A 17,040-nucleotide genomic window follows, 5' to 3' on the forward strand; every position below is an offset into this window, starting at 1 on the left:
CTGCAGATTTTATAAGCATATTCTCCACTCCATTATCCAAGTCATTAATGAAAATGACTGACAGAAAATTCTTTCCTTAGAAGAATCATGAACTCTATCTATTGAAAAAAGAGGAGACTTTTTAGGAGTGGCGTGAGATGGGAGGGTAAAGAGAGACCACCTGTGGGGATGGGTTGAAGTCAGTGGGAGGAATTAAACTGAATATGTGCAACCCTTTGAAAGAACTATCCTTAATATGGGTTGAGGAGCTTAGGTGCAATTTTGGCCTAAGAGTCGATGGGGGGGAAAAAACACCAAGCTGGAAAACAGTTTGTCTCCTTTAAATATTAGAACTTTAGAAGGAGAAATTACAGACTTCTCAGATCAAAATTGTGACACCCCAGAAGCTGCATTTTCCTAGAGATGCAGAAAAACCCTTCAACCATATTGAATGGCAATATCAATTTTATATGCTTCGATGATGCAGCTTCATTTCTCATTTTATCAAGCTGGTTTCCCCTTCTTTGCAAATACCCCTCTGTCCGAATCCTTAGAAATGGTATTTTAACACCCTTTCTCTCTTCTGAGATGCACACTAGATTTGCCCTTTTCTTCCCAGATATTCATTTTAGCTATTGAACCTTTAGCTAAAGCTATCCAAAGTCATTCAGGGAACAGCTTTCCACACAGCTGACTTTCACTATATACTTGTGTTCTATGTAAATGACTTACTTCTGTACTTAACCAATCTTCTCTCTTCTGTCAAAAAGATTTTTACTTTAATCCAGTCATTTTCACAGCTCACTGGGTAATCGGGCTAAAATGATTCTCTTGGAGGTATTCAGTCTTTCCTCTTGCTTTACCAGCTAATACCTCATAAGGAACAGGCTTCCAATATCTGGGTATTATATTCCTTACAAATCTTCTATGAACCATATTTATTAAAAATGCATCCATTACTCTATTCTCTGGTCACAAATTCTGCACTTGATATTTACTATATTATAAAAAGCTAACTAAAATGTAGCCAATATCACCTCCTATTCAACATAAAGGAAAACAAACCCAAATGAACTCAGACCAGCCTGGTTTGTGCTAAGTAGTATTAATAATTCTGTTGGACTTTATTTATACTTTTAGTAGGCTACCTACTCTTTTCCCTGGTATGCTATGTTTCATGACAGAATGATGTATTTCTTGTGTTCTAACACGCTCAGAATTAACCTGGATAAACGGGTTAAACACAAAGTGTACAGAAGAGTTGTTGATTTCTCAGATGTCCAACAATATATTACATATATAATGGACACAAGGGACTACATTCGCCTCTGGAAGAGATTAGCAACTACTGATTTATCTCAAGGAGTGGGACTCCACCAGCCAAATGGAAGGTTGTGGGTTTGAAATGAGTTCATAACTTACATTTTGCATTAGGGCTTGGAGCGGGCTAGTACAGTCCATATAGTGATCAGCCATGACCACAGAGAAGGCCTGGCCAAAAACCTTAAGAGATTACTAATTCAGCATAGCCAATATATGCTAATCTCTGCAATTCGCCTGTATGTGTGTTATAGAACTCTCACATGGCTGGAACAGAACACATGATCCATTAATCAATGCTGAGTTTCACCCATAGCAACAGGGGAGAGAGTGGTGAACGGATACCCATTAAAAGCAACTCGTCCAGAGGAAACTCCTCAATTCTCAATACAGCTGGTAGAAACCAGTTCACGGACAATGGAGAAGGGGACCCAGAGATGAGTCACTTAGGATGACTTCAAAAATCTACCCCATGGACCCTCCTCCCCCCAAAAATACCTTTTTGAATCTGAGTGTCCTGGGGTCAGAACAGTCACATGTCAGCGGTTTTGGATAACAGCTGCCTAGTGGAAGATTCTGAGATACCAAGGGGCACGACAAATGGGGCAAATCACAAGTTCCTTCCTCCTCCTATTGATCAGAGACATCTATCCCTTATTCCTTCAACTTCCTCCACAAACACATACAACATTTCTGGATGCAAGATCTACTTCCTCTCCATAACCCACTTCCCCGTATGGTGTGATCCAAAGGCGGCTGAATACTGAATCTTGAACCTTGCAGCAAAAGCACTTGAATCAAATGGCTTTGCAAGCTCCCCAGATTTGCTTGAACTGGCCCTATTTTTCATGCCAAGCACAGACTGTACCCATTCTAAGGAACTACCATTAAAATGACAGGAATTCAAATCCAAGTCACATTTGTTACCCTTCATGTCCAATCACATGGCTGTCCTCACACAGCACCAAAGTCGCACCATATATACAGTGTGTCATTTTAACAGGCAGGCAACGTAGCTAATGCATTGTCCTTTTACTGAACAGTGCTCTTCTCTCCCTTCCTTCTTCAGTGCTTCAAAATTAAACTTGAAGATGATATAAGTATATTGGTGAGTTACTTGGGTTCAGGGTTTCTCTTCAGTCCTTAGCATTCAAGTCACTCTAGCTTGACAGAAATAACTTTTCTACTTCCTCCTATTGCAGTGCTAGGGTTTAGCCTTAGGCACAGGGTTTCTGTTAAGCACCTAAATTCCATTCCTTCTTTTGCTTTGGGGAGCTTTTTGGTGGAACAGTTACTATTTGGAGGTCAAATCTATTAACAGTCAAGGATGCCTTTTCTGGACTGAAGCAAGGGCACTTACAGCTTAGCAGTTGTTAGGGGTGAGAGACATTTCTTGATCTTTGTTCTACCTTGGAGTCTGAATAGGTCTGATTTAATTAAGCAGAAATAGTATAAAAATGGATGCCAGTGCAGTGGTGCAGACGACTAAAGCTGTAGTTTAAAAAGGGGGTAGGGAGGGAAGGAGGAAAGAGAACTGCCTCAAAAAGAATTTCCCAGTAACAGTGAGTAACCTCATTACCTCCCACCCTTCCTTCCAGCAATTCACCTTACAAGAGACCAAGTGTGAATAAGAACCCCAAATTTTGGCTTCATGTATTTATTTTGAAAGTTTCATACAGGTCTCACAATATTGCTGCAATGCCAGATTCTCTCTGTGTTAAGATATTGTTTTCCTTTCAAGGAGATACCCTGTCACTGGAAAGAGGAAGGGCAGATGAGTTCAAATCATGGAAATTCCCTGTTTAGCAGGAAACTTTGCGGTCCCGGATGTGATGCATTTCAAACTCGGCTATGATCCTGAGAAAGAGAGACACTGACATCAGTGAGACCTGTTGTCCAAAGCTGATGATTTGTGTAACCTCACAAGAGCTGCTGAAAAACCAGAACAAAACAAGTCCTTTTCGCGCTGGGCTCATTGTTCTTGATTGGAATGTCAAGTAGCTGGTTTACTCAAGAAAGTCAGGCTTAGCTTCCACTGGAAACTGACGCACTCTAACATGACCTCACCCTTTATTATTTTCATTTAGAAGTGACCTGGCCTTCCTCCACACTTTATTACTTTTCCTATTGTCTCATCTCAAAAATAAAAGGAGGCTGCCGTATAGTCCCTAGTTCAATCCCAAAAAGAAATGTATCAAAGAGAAATGCTGGGGCCTCAGACTTGTTAAAGTCTGTGGTAAGAAGGTTATGCTATACCGTAGACATGAAAAGAATATTCTAACAGGAGATGTAAACAGAACAGAACATTGTAACCTAATGTAAAGTAAAATGCATGGTAATCTATACTTCTCCTGGTATAAGGTCTCTTAAACAAGACACTGTATAGGATTTTCAAGTATCAAAGTCAATGGTCTTGGCGGGAAATTAAAAAAAAACAGAGAGGACCAATTTCTGCTATCTTTGCCAGCAACATCCTGGTAGTGATTGCATCACACAAGGCCGTAGGCTTGAATTTTCTAGCCTAATGACACACCAGTCTTTCAGTCCTAAGCACGTAGCTGCGATGATTTATAGCATGATTCATTGGGCAGAGAGTATTTCAGCAAACATGTGGGTGGGGATAGTTGCATGTAGAGGACTGTAGAGCTGGAATTGGTGTAATCAATAGTCATGGGGAAATAGATGCCAGCAGATCTCACTTGATAAAAAAAAAGTATCCAACACTTTGTAATATTACTTTAAAATATCTTGGAAACATAAGCATGGTTAGACATTTATAGAAAAAAAATTGCTAAACAATGAGCCTGAAAAATATGATTTGTCACTACACCAAAGCTCTTTAATTTAGGGGGATGGAGAAGAGGTTAGTTATTTAGAAGAGGAACAGATAACAGCATGAAACTAAAGTTTGTACTCAAGGATGCAAACTTACAATTAATGCAGTATACTTCACAGAACATAGTGGATGAGAACTCCATTGCAATTGTGTCCTAAATGATACAATCTACAACATGTTGGAAATGTCCAAAACAAACTAAAGAATTACATTTACCAACAGGGAAATAACCAGGCACAATAACAGTTCATTGGAACTGGAAATTCAGAATTAAGATATTGGCTAGTAGGGAAAATTTTTCTTATAATAAAGGTCATATTTGCCTGCAAATTATAACTCCTTGCATGTGTAAAATGAACAGTCATCTTCTTGGCTCTCTGTTTCCGAGATTCTTTTTTATTTATTTTGCAGCTCTGTTTGGCTGGAATTAATGTAACTAGTGACAAAAGGGATAAACAAGGAATTTTGGATTTGATAATTTCACACCAATAAATCTCCTATGCTAGCTAGTGAGGGTTTCTGAACCCCCAATCATGTGTAGTCAAAAGTGAGTATTTCAATGGGAGTCACCACCATTGTGAATGCCTTGGGCTAAGAGACTGGACTTTCATATTGACTAGTAAACTGTGATGCACAGATTAAACAAACAGCATTAAAAGATAGCCTATTTATAGAAAACGATTATTGCCACAGAGAAGAGGACACACTTTCAGAGACAAAAAGCTAAAAGTCAAACTGCAAATTTCATGGCCAGCACAGGATGGGATGTTTACTTTGTTGCTTAAAGAGACAAATTGAGGAGTCTGAGAACAAATTATGGATTAGAAATCTAAGAATGATAGGCTTTTGCATGATAAACTTCCAGTTTCAATGTTATCTTGTGCAATGACTTGGAATCAGAGTAAGTGAATTGATAGAAAGAGTGGGGCATTGTTTGCACTGATTTGTGCAAGACAAACAAATAGTGAAAATTCTTCTGATTCAAAAATTCCTGAACTCTTCTTATAGAGCCAAATACTGGCCCAATTATTTACTTCAATGGAATCAGAATTCTACCCATACGTTGTGGAAGTAGATTAAATAATGAAAGAGTCTCTGATGTCAGTCAACAGTAAAACCAATTTAGCTTCATGTATAAAGGTTCTGTGGTTACTGTACAGAACAGGTACAATATGTCTGTGTAAGGTAAACTTGGGTATAATAACCACAGAAGTCAAATGTAGAAAACATGAAAATGTTCAGACAAACAATCAGAAAAACAGAATCACTCTGGTCTCAGACTTGGGTTGCAGAAGTTAGACATTTAAGATAAATATTCAGGCATGTCAGTCTGAATCCTCTGCAGTCATTGAGGATCAGCAATATTGAATCCTCAAATGCTAGTTCTGAAGCTACATTTGAGGTCTGCAACTTCCTTAGCTGAATAAGAGCCTCAGCTTCCCCTGGATTCTGGAAAACAAATATTTGGCTTCTGCAGCTTAGTTTTGCCAACTACAACAAAGGAAATTTAAGTCCCAGTATCAGACCTGTGGTTTGCCAGAAGTAAAACCTTGATGTTTCTTTCAAGAACAAGCAAAATTTCCAAACTTAAAAACTGAAAACTTAAAATTTTTGGCTATTCCTAATGCTACATGATGCACAAGAGCAAAACAGAAGAGAAGCAGGACTTTTTTCCCCACTCTGGGTCCTCTGTAATGTAGTGAGGTTGGTTGGTTTTCACCTTTTGAAGCCACTTTAAGAATCAGAGGCATGGGAGACGAAAATCTCAGGTTCATCAAACAAAAACAAAAGGCATCTGTAGTCCATACTATGTTGTAGAAGGGGAACAGAGTATCATTTGAAAAGTGTATTGTGAGGCAAAATGGTCAGTCTCCAGTCTCCCCCAGTGGTCTTATATTGTCAAATATCTGTGGAAACAGCCTCTAAATTTCTGGATAGTCTGCATCATGGCTTAGCCACATAACCTTCCAGGATCTCTGAATGCACAAGCTAACTAGTCTGACAATTCTGGAATGTTTTTCTAGCCACGTAGATAGAAAAGGCCTCCACTCAAAGATTCTACCACTAGTCTTTTTGTTCAGGCTTGAGACCACCGCATGATTAAAGTAGTCCAAAGTGGTAGTGGAGGGGGAGGGGGATGAAATGAAAGTGAGATCATATCTGCCTGTCCTCCCACCCCCTATCAGTTCTGCCTCTTCCAGACCTCCATCAATTCTATCCCTACACTCCTCAAATCAGTTCCGCCCCCATATCAGTCCTGTCCCCATCACATCAATTCTGTTCCTCCTACAGCTCAAGGGCTGCCCATGCCTTTCCCAGGCCTAGGGGGCTACAGTGGGCTCCTCTATTCCCCTTCCCAGTCTGGGTGATGTAGGGTGGCAGAGAAGCCATTCTGTTATTCACAGAAAGGGATGGTGGAAGAGAGAGCAGAACTGCCCTGAGTTGCTGGACTCTTTCTGCTCCCTCCTTTGCCCTCTCTCCTGTGAGAATGGGGTCAGTCAGCTCTTGAGGGGATGCAGTAGAGCAGGGGTCGGCAACCTTTCAGAAGCGGTGTACCGAGTCTTCATTTATTCACTCTAATTTTAGGTTTCGCGTGCCAGTAATACATTTTAATGGTTTTAGAAGGTCTCTTTCTATAAGTCTGTAATATATAACTAAACTATTGTATGTTTAAGAAGCTTCATTTAAAATTAAATTAAAATGCAGAGCCCCCTGGAGCGGTGGCCGGGACCCAGGCAGTGTGAGTGCCACTGAAAGTCAGCTCGCATGCCGCCTTTGGCACGCGTGCCATAGGTTGCCTACCCCTGCAGTCGAGCATGCTGCCTGCCTGCTGCAGCAGCTCTGATTGGCTGCCCTTCTCCAGGAGGCAGAAAAGTGGGGTAAGCAGCCAATCTCAGGGAATTTCCTCCCCCCACCAGCAGGGCTGAACTGTGGCCCCTTGGCCACTGGGCTTGAGTTGTAGAGATTGTATTCACTGGGTTGCGACCCCTTTCGACCTGACACACTAAGCACCGAAACCACCAAAACATTATTGGACCTTATTAAGATGGGATTGTGGTAGTGCCTGGAGGCCCCAATACAAAGATATATTCTGCACCACTACAGGATTCCAAAACATTACAAGTTAGCTTTTGTGCTACTTAAAATCATTTCTGATTAGCTTATAGATGGGGTTTAACTCATGCCATCCTTTAGGCTCCTGCAGAACGTTGCCCATTTTATGGTATCCTATATACACTGTATTAGAGGAAGCCAGTAAGCACTGAAGATACAGGCAAGCTCCCTGTTTGTTTTAGTCTTGTATTAGGTATCATTAGGGGGTCTACCCAGTCATCACAGGCTTCTGAACATCCCTGGATACAAAACATTTGGGCTACTCCATTTGATGCTACACTCCTTTTTCGAGTCTCTAAAGCTAGATGAATATTTACACCAACATTTTCCTCTCACAAAAATAAAGCTATCCAATGGACTTTGATCTATACCTAATCTGACTTCATTCTCACTCTTCCTGAGAAGCTCGACTGCCTCCTCCAAGCTGCACAAATAGTAATCATAGCATGAACTTACAACACACCCACAAACTCAGCACTGAAGGAATTAAATATGTTGAAACGCTTGGTCAATTTTAGTGTCAACATAATCCTTAAGAAACTTCCTCCCTTCTCATGAGAAAATAAACATCTGAAGGAAAACATATCAAGTCTGTTTCAGAGATGATCATAATCACTGCAAGTGATTTTGGATGAGAGAGGTCTGAATATCGAACTGTACCCAGTAGCTTTTGGCCTGGGTATAAAGAAACTGGTTTCATGTGTGCTCTTTCCTCTTTCCCCCCTCAGTCCTGCTGTTGTCCGGACTTGCAGAACACCTTCTTTGTCTGCACTAATCTTGTCCTACATGTGCTGCATAATACCCACCTGAGGATTTTAATAAACTTCCATTTCCAGCTGTTTCCCCCCCCCCATCTCAGCTCTCAATGTAGACAACACATGCCAGATTCTCATGTACACTAAGGGCTGGTCTACACTAGAAAATTAGATAGACCCAGCTACATCACTCAGGGGTGTGAAAAATCCACACCCGTGAGCAATGTAGCTAAGCAAACCTAAGTCCCCGTGTAGACAGTGCTAGGTTGACTGAAGACTTCTTCTGTTGAACTAGCTACTGCAACTCAGGGAGGTTGCTTACTTATGCTGATGGGAAAATCACTCCTGTCGACATAGGTAGTGTCTACACTGAAGCACTACAGCAGTGAGCTGCAGCTTTCCAAGTTGAGACAAGCCCTAGGGCTCCTTGACAGATCTCTGAAAGCATCAGAACAGTGGAAAGGGGACATAGTGTAAATGGGAATTAGATCCTACAAGTTTCAATTGCCTATTGCCAAGCAATCAGTTCCCATAGCAAGAGTCAGTTTAATAAATGGATATGGAGCCCTGATTGCTAGTATGGAGGTAGCCCTGGTGTGTTGCTTTCATCTGATGGATGTTTGTTGACCTATGTAAAATGTGTTGGTGTATCTGAGGCCTTGTCTACACTGGCAAGTTTCTGCACAGTAAAGCAGCATTCTGCATTGCAACTCCTGAGATGTACACACTGCCAAGCCACTTAGTGCGCAGAAACTGCGCAGTTGCAACACTAAAACCACCCCGATGAGAGGTGTAGAGCTTTCTGAGCCAGGACTACAGCGCTATGGTGCCAGTGAAGACACCCTCGTCAATTACAGTGCTGTGATTGGCCTCTGGGAGGTGTCCCACAACGCCAGTTCTCACCTCTGGTCATCGGTTTGAACTCTACTGCCTTGCCCTCAGGTAACCAACCATGAGCCCCACACCTTAAATTCCTTGGGAAGTTTGAAAATCCCTTTCCTGTTTGTTCCGTGACGCATGCAGTGGTCTCAGTGCAATTTTCCAGGTGACCATGCCTGATCCCCCGCTTGGAGCAATGCCGAGCTGCTGGACCTCATCAGCATTTGGGGAGAGGAGGCTGTCCAGTCCCAGCTGCACTCCAGCCTAGGAATTATGACACCTACGGACAGATTTCACGATGCATGACAGAAAGGGGCCATGACCAGGACACACTGTAGTGCAGGGTCAAAGTGAAGGAGCTGCAGAACGCCTACCACAAAGCACGGGTGGCAAACTGCCGCTCCGGTGCTGTGCCCACGAGCTGCCGGTTCTACAAAGAGCTGGATGCAATACTCGGTGGTGACCCACCTCCACTGCGAAGGCCACTGTGGATACTTCAGTGGCTCGCGTGCCCGTCGAGAGTGGACCAAGCCAGGAGGAGGAGGAAATCTTGGACGAGGATGTGGAGGGAGAGGGGGACCCAGAGGCAGAGGACGACTTGGAGGTCAGAGATGCATGCAGCCAGGAGCTCTTCTCTACCCCAGAGGAGGCTAACCAGTCACAGCTGTCAGAGCTTGGCGAAGCGCAAACAGGAGAGGAGGCCCCTGGTAAGTGTCTTTGATTTTGGGAATCGCTGAAGTGAGTTGTTGAGGGCAGGAGGGTTGCATAAAGCAGGCCTGTGTCTGTATGATGCGTGTACTACCACATGCCTTGTCTGAGCGGTAGAACAGAGTGTCGGTTGACTCCCTCACTTCACAGGAATCTGCCTCAGAGATCTCCACGAAACTCATGGAGATATTGGGCAATCTGCTGCCACAGGTTCTTTGGCAGAGCTACTTTGTTTCTTTCCCCATTAAGGGTAAATTTCCCATGCCACTCTGCTGTCACGGTCTGGGGGGAGGAGGGGAGGAAAAGACCATTGCTGTACACAGGTGAGTTGAATAAGGGCCAGGGCAGAAGCCAGTGTCTTGGAGAAGACCCTTCCTTGATTCCCTGCTCACCCTCAGCAGCGAGATATCTTCCATAATCAACACAGCCTGTGGAAAATGTGGGGACAGTAATGATTATAAGGATCCCCCCTCCTTTACGTGCTGGCTCTCCCCAAGAGCCACATGCCCAGTGTACAGCAGGGTCTGGAAAGAGTGATTTACTGCTCCTGCAGTTACTCATCATTTTGAGGGTCTTGTGGCTCAATTGTGCTTGCCTGGGGTCATTCAGTTAGTGACAGGTATGTGAATAGCGGCTGTTTTAAATCACTGAATCAGAGGTCTCTGTGTCGCAAACAATACTGCTTCTGTAAAATGTTGCATTTTGGCTTCACAGATATGACCTTGGGAGCCCAGTCTCCCTCTTTGTTGTCACTAGCTGAATGTCTGTGCAGATTTAGAAAGCGGCCACGAAGAGCTAAAGAGGACTTTCTGCGCGATGTCATGATGCACTCCGCGGCCAAAAAACAAGAATTGAAGGAGTGGCAGGACAGCGAGAAGAGGGACCAAAAGGAGAATGTGGTGCGTCAGAACGAAGCCACGGAGTGGCTCTTAACCATTATGGAGCGCCAAACGGACATGCTCCTGGTGCTACTAGCACTGCAAACCGAGCAGCTCCGCGCCCGCCCTCCCCTGCAGCCGCTGTTGCAAAACTCTTTCCCATGCCCCCCAGACACTGTCAACACATTTAACTTCCTGGCTCCAGTCTGTACCTGCTGCATTCCACTCTTGCCCTGTCACAGTCCAGCACTGCAGACTCCTAGTACCCACTGCACTCACCCATCCCTCTGTAGTTTAGCCCTGCTGAAGTACAGTACCCCCTGCACTGTACTCCAGAGGACAAGGTTGCATCTGATACCTGGACATACACAAATCTTTAACCATCCCGGGACCCCACCTCCTCCTGGGACCCTCCCTTCCCCCATCCCCCGGAGTGCTGATGTGTTTTTTTGTTTGTTTCTCCCCGCCGATTGCTTTCAAACCAAAACAATTTTTTTACTTAAAAACAATCTTTATTCCATTAATTGAAAGCCAACAGAGCCCTGCAAAGCAACAGAAAATTTTCTTAAACCTCTATAGTGCATCATCTGCACCAATCACAATCACTTCCTAGCATTACAAGCACTGGACTCCCGAGCATAGCAACAAGTAATAGTAGCTTTCAGCTTCAAATTGCTGCCTCAAGGCATCCCCGATCCTGATGGCCCTGCACTGTGCCTCTCTAATAGTCCTGGTGTCTCACAGTTCAAATTCAGCCTCCAGGCACTGAGCCTGAGCAGTCCAGCCCTGAGTGAAGATTTCACCCTTCCCGTCACAAATATTATGAAATGTACAGCCCACAGCTATAAGCATAGGAATACTGTCATCAGCCAGGTCCAGCCTCCCATATAGGCAGCGCCAACAGGCCTTTAAATGGCCAAAACCACACAACAGTCATTCTGCACTTGCTCAGCCTGTTGTTGAACCTCCCCTTGCTGCTGTCAAGGTGCCCCATGTCTGGCTTCATAAGCCACGGCATTAAGGGGTAGGCAGGGTCTCCCAGGATCACAATGGGCATTTCAACTTCCCCTACAGTGATCTTCTGGTCCAGGAAGAAAGTCCCTGCTTGCAGATTCCTGAACAGGCCAGTGTTCTGAAAGGTGCATGCATCATGCACCTTTCCAGACCAGCCTGCATTAATTTCTGTGAAATGCCCACAATGATCCACAAGCGCCTGGAGAACCATAGCAAAATACCCCTTCTAATTAATGTACTTGGTGGTTAGGTGATCTGGTGCCAGAATTGGAATATGCATGTCATCTATTGCTCCTCTGCAGTTAGGGAATCCCATTTGTGCAAAGCCATCCACAATGTCATGCACATTGCCCAGAGTCACGGGTCTTTCAGAGCAGGATATGATTATTGCCCCTCGACTTGTATTGACGGAAGTGTGCAACAGTTGACTTTCCCACTCCGAACTGGTTAGTGACCGATCGGTAGCAGTCTGGAGTAGCCAGCTTCCACAATGCAATCACCACGCGCTTCTCCAATGGCAGGGAAGCTCTCGTTCTCATGTCCTTGCACCGTAGGGCTAGGGCAAGCTTATCACACAGTCCCATGAACGTGGCTTTCCTCATCCAAAAGTTCAGCAGCCACTGCTCATCATCCCAGATGTGCATGACGATGTGATCCCACCACTCAGTGCTTGTTTTCTGAGCCCAAAAGATGCATTCCACTGTGGTCAGCACCTCTGTGAATGCTACAAGCAGTCTCATGTCATAGTTACTACATGTGGCAAGATCAATGTCAAACTGCTCTTGCCTTTGTAGTTTAAGGAATAACTCTACTGCCAGTCATGACGAGTTAGTGAGAGCAATCAGCTTACTGGTCAACAGTGTGGGATCCATTCCTGCAGACCGAAGAGGCAGAGCGCACAGTACACAAACCGTTGAAAGATGGCGCCAAATGCAGATGGAAACAATTGCTGGGATGCGAAACAATGCATCACAGGGCATTGGGACAGGACTCAGGAGGCCCTGCAACCCCCTCTGCCTTCCCACAACTCTTAGCAGCAGAAGAGGAAGAGATGCTCTGTGGGACAGCTGCCCAGAGTGCACTGCTCTGAATACCAAAGCTACTGTGCAGGCAACTGACAGTGCGAACACACAACAGCAGTTTCCCTTCTGCGCTCTGAGCAGCGCTGTGACTCTGCCAGTGTAGACATACCCTCAGTCCTCTTCATAGCAGACACCTAGTGGGCGCAGAAATCAGTCACAGTTGGGAAATAGTATCATTCTCGATGGAAGTTTAATCAGAGAGGCAGTAGCTGGGTGGCTGCTTGCTGAGTACCCTCCTGGCCAGAGGTAACTCTACCTTTGTTTTGACCCCCACCCTTCTTTGTAGCCCTTTAAGAACTCACAGTTCAAAGATGTCCCATTTATTTAGTCTTCTGGTACATACTATCCCTCCAGGCCCTAAACTCAATTCAGTGTCTTTCTCCTAATTAATCCAAAACACTTCATCCCAGCTCACATTTAGTGCCTCTCCCAGGCACCCCTGCCTGGAGAGTTTTCTTCCATACACTCCGCTTCTTCAGCTTTTTCCCTGCTGACTCAGGGCCCTGCAAACACCTTCTTGCTCCCTGCAGTATCTACAAACCTAGCTGCTGTCTCCTAAAATTCCTCTTTTTACCACAACTTCCTTCTGTTTTTATTCTGGGATCAGCAATTCAACCCAGGTGCGGCTTATTTTGTAATCAGGACTGGCTTAGGGGTCAGAATTATTGTGTGGAAACTCCCAAGCTTTAATTGTCAGTGTGTGAAATTACTAAAGACACTATCTTAAGAATCAGAATAGTCTAAATTAAGTAACCAAACTGGTAAGAGCTGAAAAGGTTTGAAAGTTCCCAGGTTCTGAGTGCACAATAAACACCAAATTACACAGCCCTGTGCTTCTGAAGCCTACCCTGACATGGCACATAAGCACATTGGCTAGCATGCTTTAGCCAATCAGGTTTCATCTTTCTATATCTTTTGTTGCTTAAACAGCATTTTCGTGGCTATTAGGAAAGGAGAATTTGTTGGCCTTTCTGAATCTTCCCACCAACCATGTTAAAAGGTGGCTTGATATCTAAGCAAAGCAAATCCCATAAATAGATTAGCATGACATAAAATGAGGAATCAAGGTACAATACAGTAACCTGATAGCGGGAGGAGGGGAAGACTCACATGCACAAATATAGATAAATTAGAAAAAGAAAAGTGTAGCTATATAAAAAGGTGACCTGGGCAGAGATTAGCCATGTTATTGGCCAGGCTAAACAAGGCTATTTAAACATTGCTCTAGGCCTAGAGTAAAATTTTCAAAGTGCCTAAGTGATTTAGAAGCCTAAATCTCAATAAGGCTCATTCTTCTAAGTGCCTTCTTTTACCAGTTTTGTCACTTAGTATAGACTATTCTGATTCTTAAGATATCTTCAGTAATTCCACAGAGTGGCAATTAGAATTACTATGGGGAAACTCTGACTCCCAACCCAAACTCTTCTTATAAGCCCTTGTCTACACAAAATTTCTTCTGCTTTAGCTATCCTGGCCTATTTAAAGTGGCAAAACACCTCTAGTGTAGATGCAATTACACTGGTTAAAAAAAATAAAAATAAAGTGTTTATGCCAATATAATTTATTCTGATTTAGCAATGCAAGATAAACTATACACATATGAAGCATTTGTACAGGTATGACAGTATTATGCAAAGGCTTTTACTGTCATAACTATAATATAATATGCTGGTGAAACATTTCAAGAGTAGACCCAGTCTAAGAGAAGAGATGGTCACAAAATTATGGACCATTTTTCAGTAGGAAAATACCAATTTGTCAAAATCAAAACATTCTATGAACATGTCAATTTTGTTTATTTAGAAAAACAACAAGGGATTTTAATAAGATCAAGACATTCCATTTTGTTCTTATTGGCACAAAACATTTCAATTTTTCCTGTTGAAATGACTTTTCATTATAAAATTTAAATCCAAACAGCATTTTGACTGACCACAGATGCAATTTTTTTGCACATTTTATTTCATGGGAAATTTATACAATTTTCATTCTGATTCAGCACAGAAACAAATTTCAGAGTTCTGAAATTCCCCACAAATCAGAAATTCTGGTTCCTGCTCAGTTCTTTTGCTGGAATAGTTAAACCACCTCCTTGAACGACATAAGCTATACAGGCAAAGGAGTCCTGCCAGCATAACTGTGTAAACTAGGGCTAGTTCTGGGATAGCAAAGTTAATGGGCATAGATTCACCCCCTCCCCCATCCAATGTACCTATGCTGACAAATGTGTAGTGTGGCTCAGATCAAAGAGGTATGATTAGGGGTCTACTTAAATTGCAGAGAAATCACATTTTTTGCAGGTTGGTCACAGTATAAATAGCAAGTTTTGCAGATTTGTTCCTACTGTATAATTGCATGGTATGGTATTGCCACCCTTCCTGTTATGTCGCTACGAGTAGTGGCGCTGCCTTCAGAGCTGAGCACCCAGCCAGCATCTGCCGTTCTCTGGCTGCCCAGTTCTGATGGCAGCACCACCACCAGCAGCAACACAGAAGGAAGGTGGCATATCATAGCATGCCACCCTTCCTTCTATGAAAGCAGCAAAGAGTCCTGTGGCACCTTATAGACTAACAAACGTATAGGAGCAGGGGCTTTCGTGGGTGAATACGCACTTCTTCGGATGCACGTAGTGGAAATTTCCAGGGGCAGGTATAAATATGCAAGCAAGAGTGAGTAAGGCTAGAGATAACTAGGTTAGTTCAACCAGGGAGAATAAGGCCCTCTTCTAGCAGTTGAGATGTGAACACCAAAGGAGGAGAAACTGCTTTTGTAGTTGGCTAGCCATTCACAGTCTTTGTTTAATCCTGAACTGATGGTGTCAAATTTGCAGATGAACTGAAGCTCAGCAGTTTCTCTTTGAAGTCTGGTCCTGAAGTTTTTTTGCTGCAGGATGGCTACCTTTAAATCTGCTATTGTGTGTCCAGGGAGGCTGAAGTGTTGTCTTCCTTCTATGCGGCTGCTGGCTGCAGTGCTGCCTTCAGAGCTGGGCACCTGGCCAGCAGCTGCCACTCCCTGGGAACCCAGCTCTGAAGGAAGAACAGAAGGGTGGCAATACTGCAGCCCCCATACAACAGCCAGATTTCATGAGGGAAAACCAGATTTCACGGTCCATGACTTGTTTTTCACAGCTGTGAATTTAGTAGGGTCCTAGATATGGTGAACGGATGTTATCTCATGTATATTTCTCTGGTGCTGGGGAAATTGGTTGCAAATGCATGGAGTCTTTTCATAGAAAAGAAAGTCAAAGCAAACAAACAGTAAAAAGGACGCAATGGATAAAAAGTCGTGAGAACTCTGAACTTTATTTTTGGCTTCAGATCATTAAGGGCAAGATTTTGAGCCCTGGCTTTTATTTTTGCATACACAACTTATTCTGAGAGAAGTGTGGGCACCAGCTTTCCATTCACAAACATGTGTGTGCATTGCAAAGCACTCAGCTGAGTACCCCGTTTCTGATTTTCAAAAATGGAAACTGGTTTGAGGCTGGCTGAAAATTTGCCCCTAAAATGCTATCTAACATGCCAGATCAGAGAATGATGGTGTAAAGAAAGTAAATGTATTGATCAATTGTACTTCTAATCTGCAGAGATTATAAGTATTGTTTTTCTTGCTTTATTTCTATCTTTAAAGAAGGAAAATTTCTATATAAATAACAGATGAGATGATCAATCAATAAAGAAAGGTAAAGCGATCTCATGGAACATATACGTAGCAAATATAGTTCATTCACTAAAAGATCTTGACCGTCTCCCCCTTTAAATTTTCACAAATTTTGATTAAAATGTAGGATTGAATCTTAGCACTTTAGAACATTTTAAAAGGCCTGCACAAGATGGGCCAAGGATCTGAAATATCAGAGGCACTTCAAAAAGTGTATTTTTAAAATTTTTTAAATTGGCAAACTAATTTTTTGTGAAGGTGTCATTTTGAAGCCCTGTCAACAGAGGTGTTGGAACAATTTTTATTGTGTGGGTACTGAAAGCCATTGAACAAAATTGAATATAATGGAAGCCACTTCAAGCCAGGGCATGCTGCTGATCTCTCTTAATCCACAGAACTACACATATAGTATGGTCAGTTGCAACACAAGTTTCTCCTCCTAGAGCTGGGTGAAACTTTTTTGGCAAAGAAAGATTCGCCAAAAATGCATTTTTCAAGGCACCAAAACTATTCATGAATTCAGGTAGAATTCAGCAAATAGTTTCAGCCAAAAAAAATTCTGCATTTTTTGAAACATTGATGTTTGTTTCAATGTTTTCTAAAAAAAAGAACAGGAGTACTTGTGGCACCTTAGAGACTAACAAATTTATTAGAGCATAAGCTTTCATGGACTACAGCCCACTTCTTCGGATGCATATAGAGTGGATGCATCCGAAGAAGAGGCCTGTAGTCCACGAAAGCTAATGCTCTAATAAATTTGTTAGTCTCTAAGGTGCCACAAGTACTCCTGTTCTTTTTGCGGATACAGACTAACA

This window comes from Chrysemys picta, chromosome 4 (assembly GCF_011386835.1).
Source record: "Chrysemys picta bellii isolate R12L10 chromosome 4, ASM1138683v2, whole genome shotgun sequence".
Classification (NCBI taxonomy): Eukaryota; Metazoa; Chordata; order Testudines; family Emydidae; genus Chrysemys; species Chrysemys picta.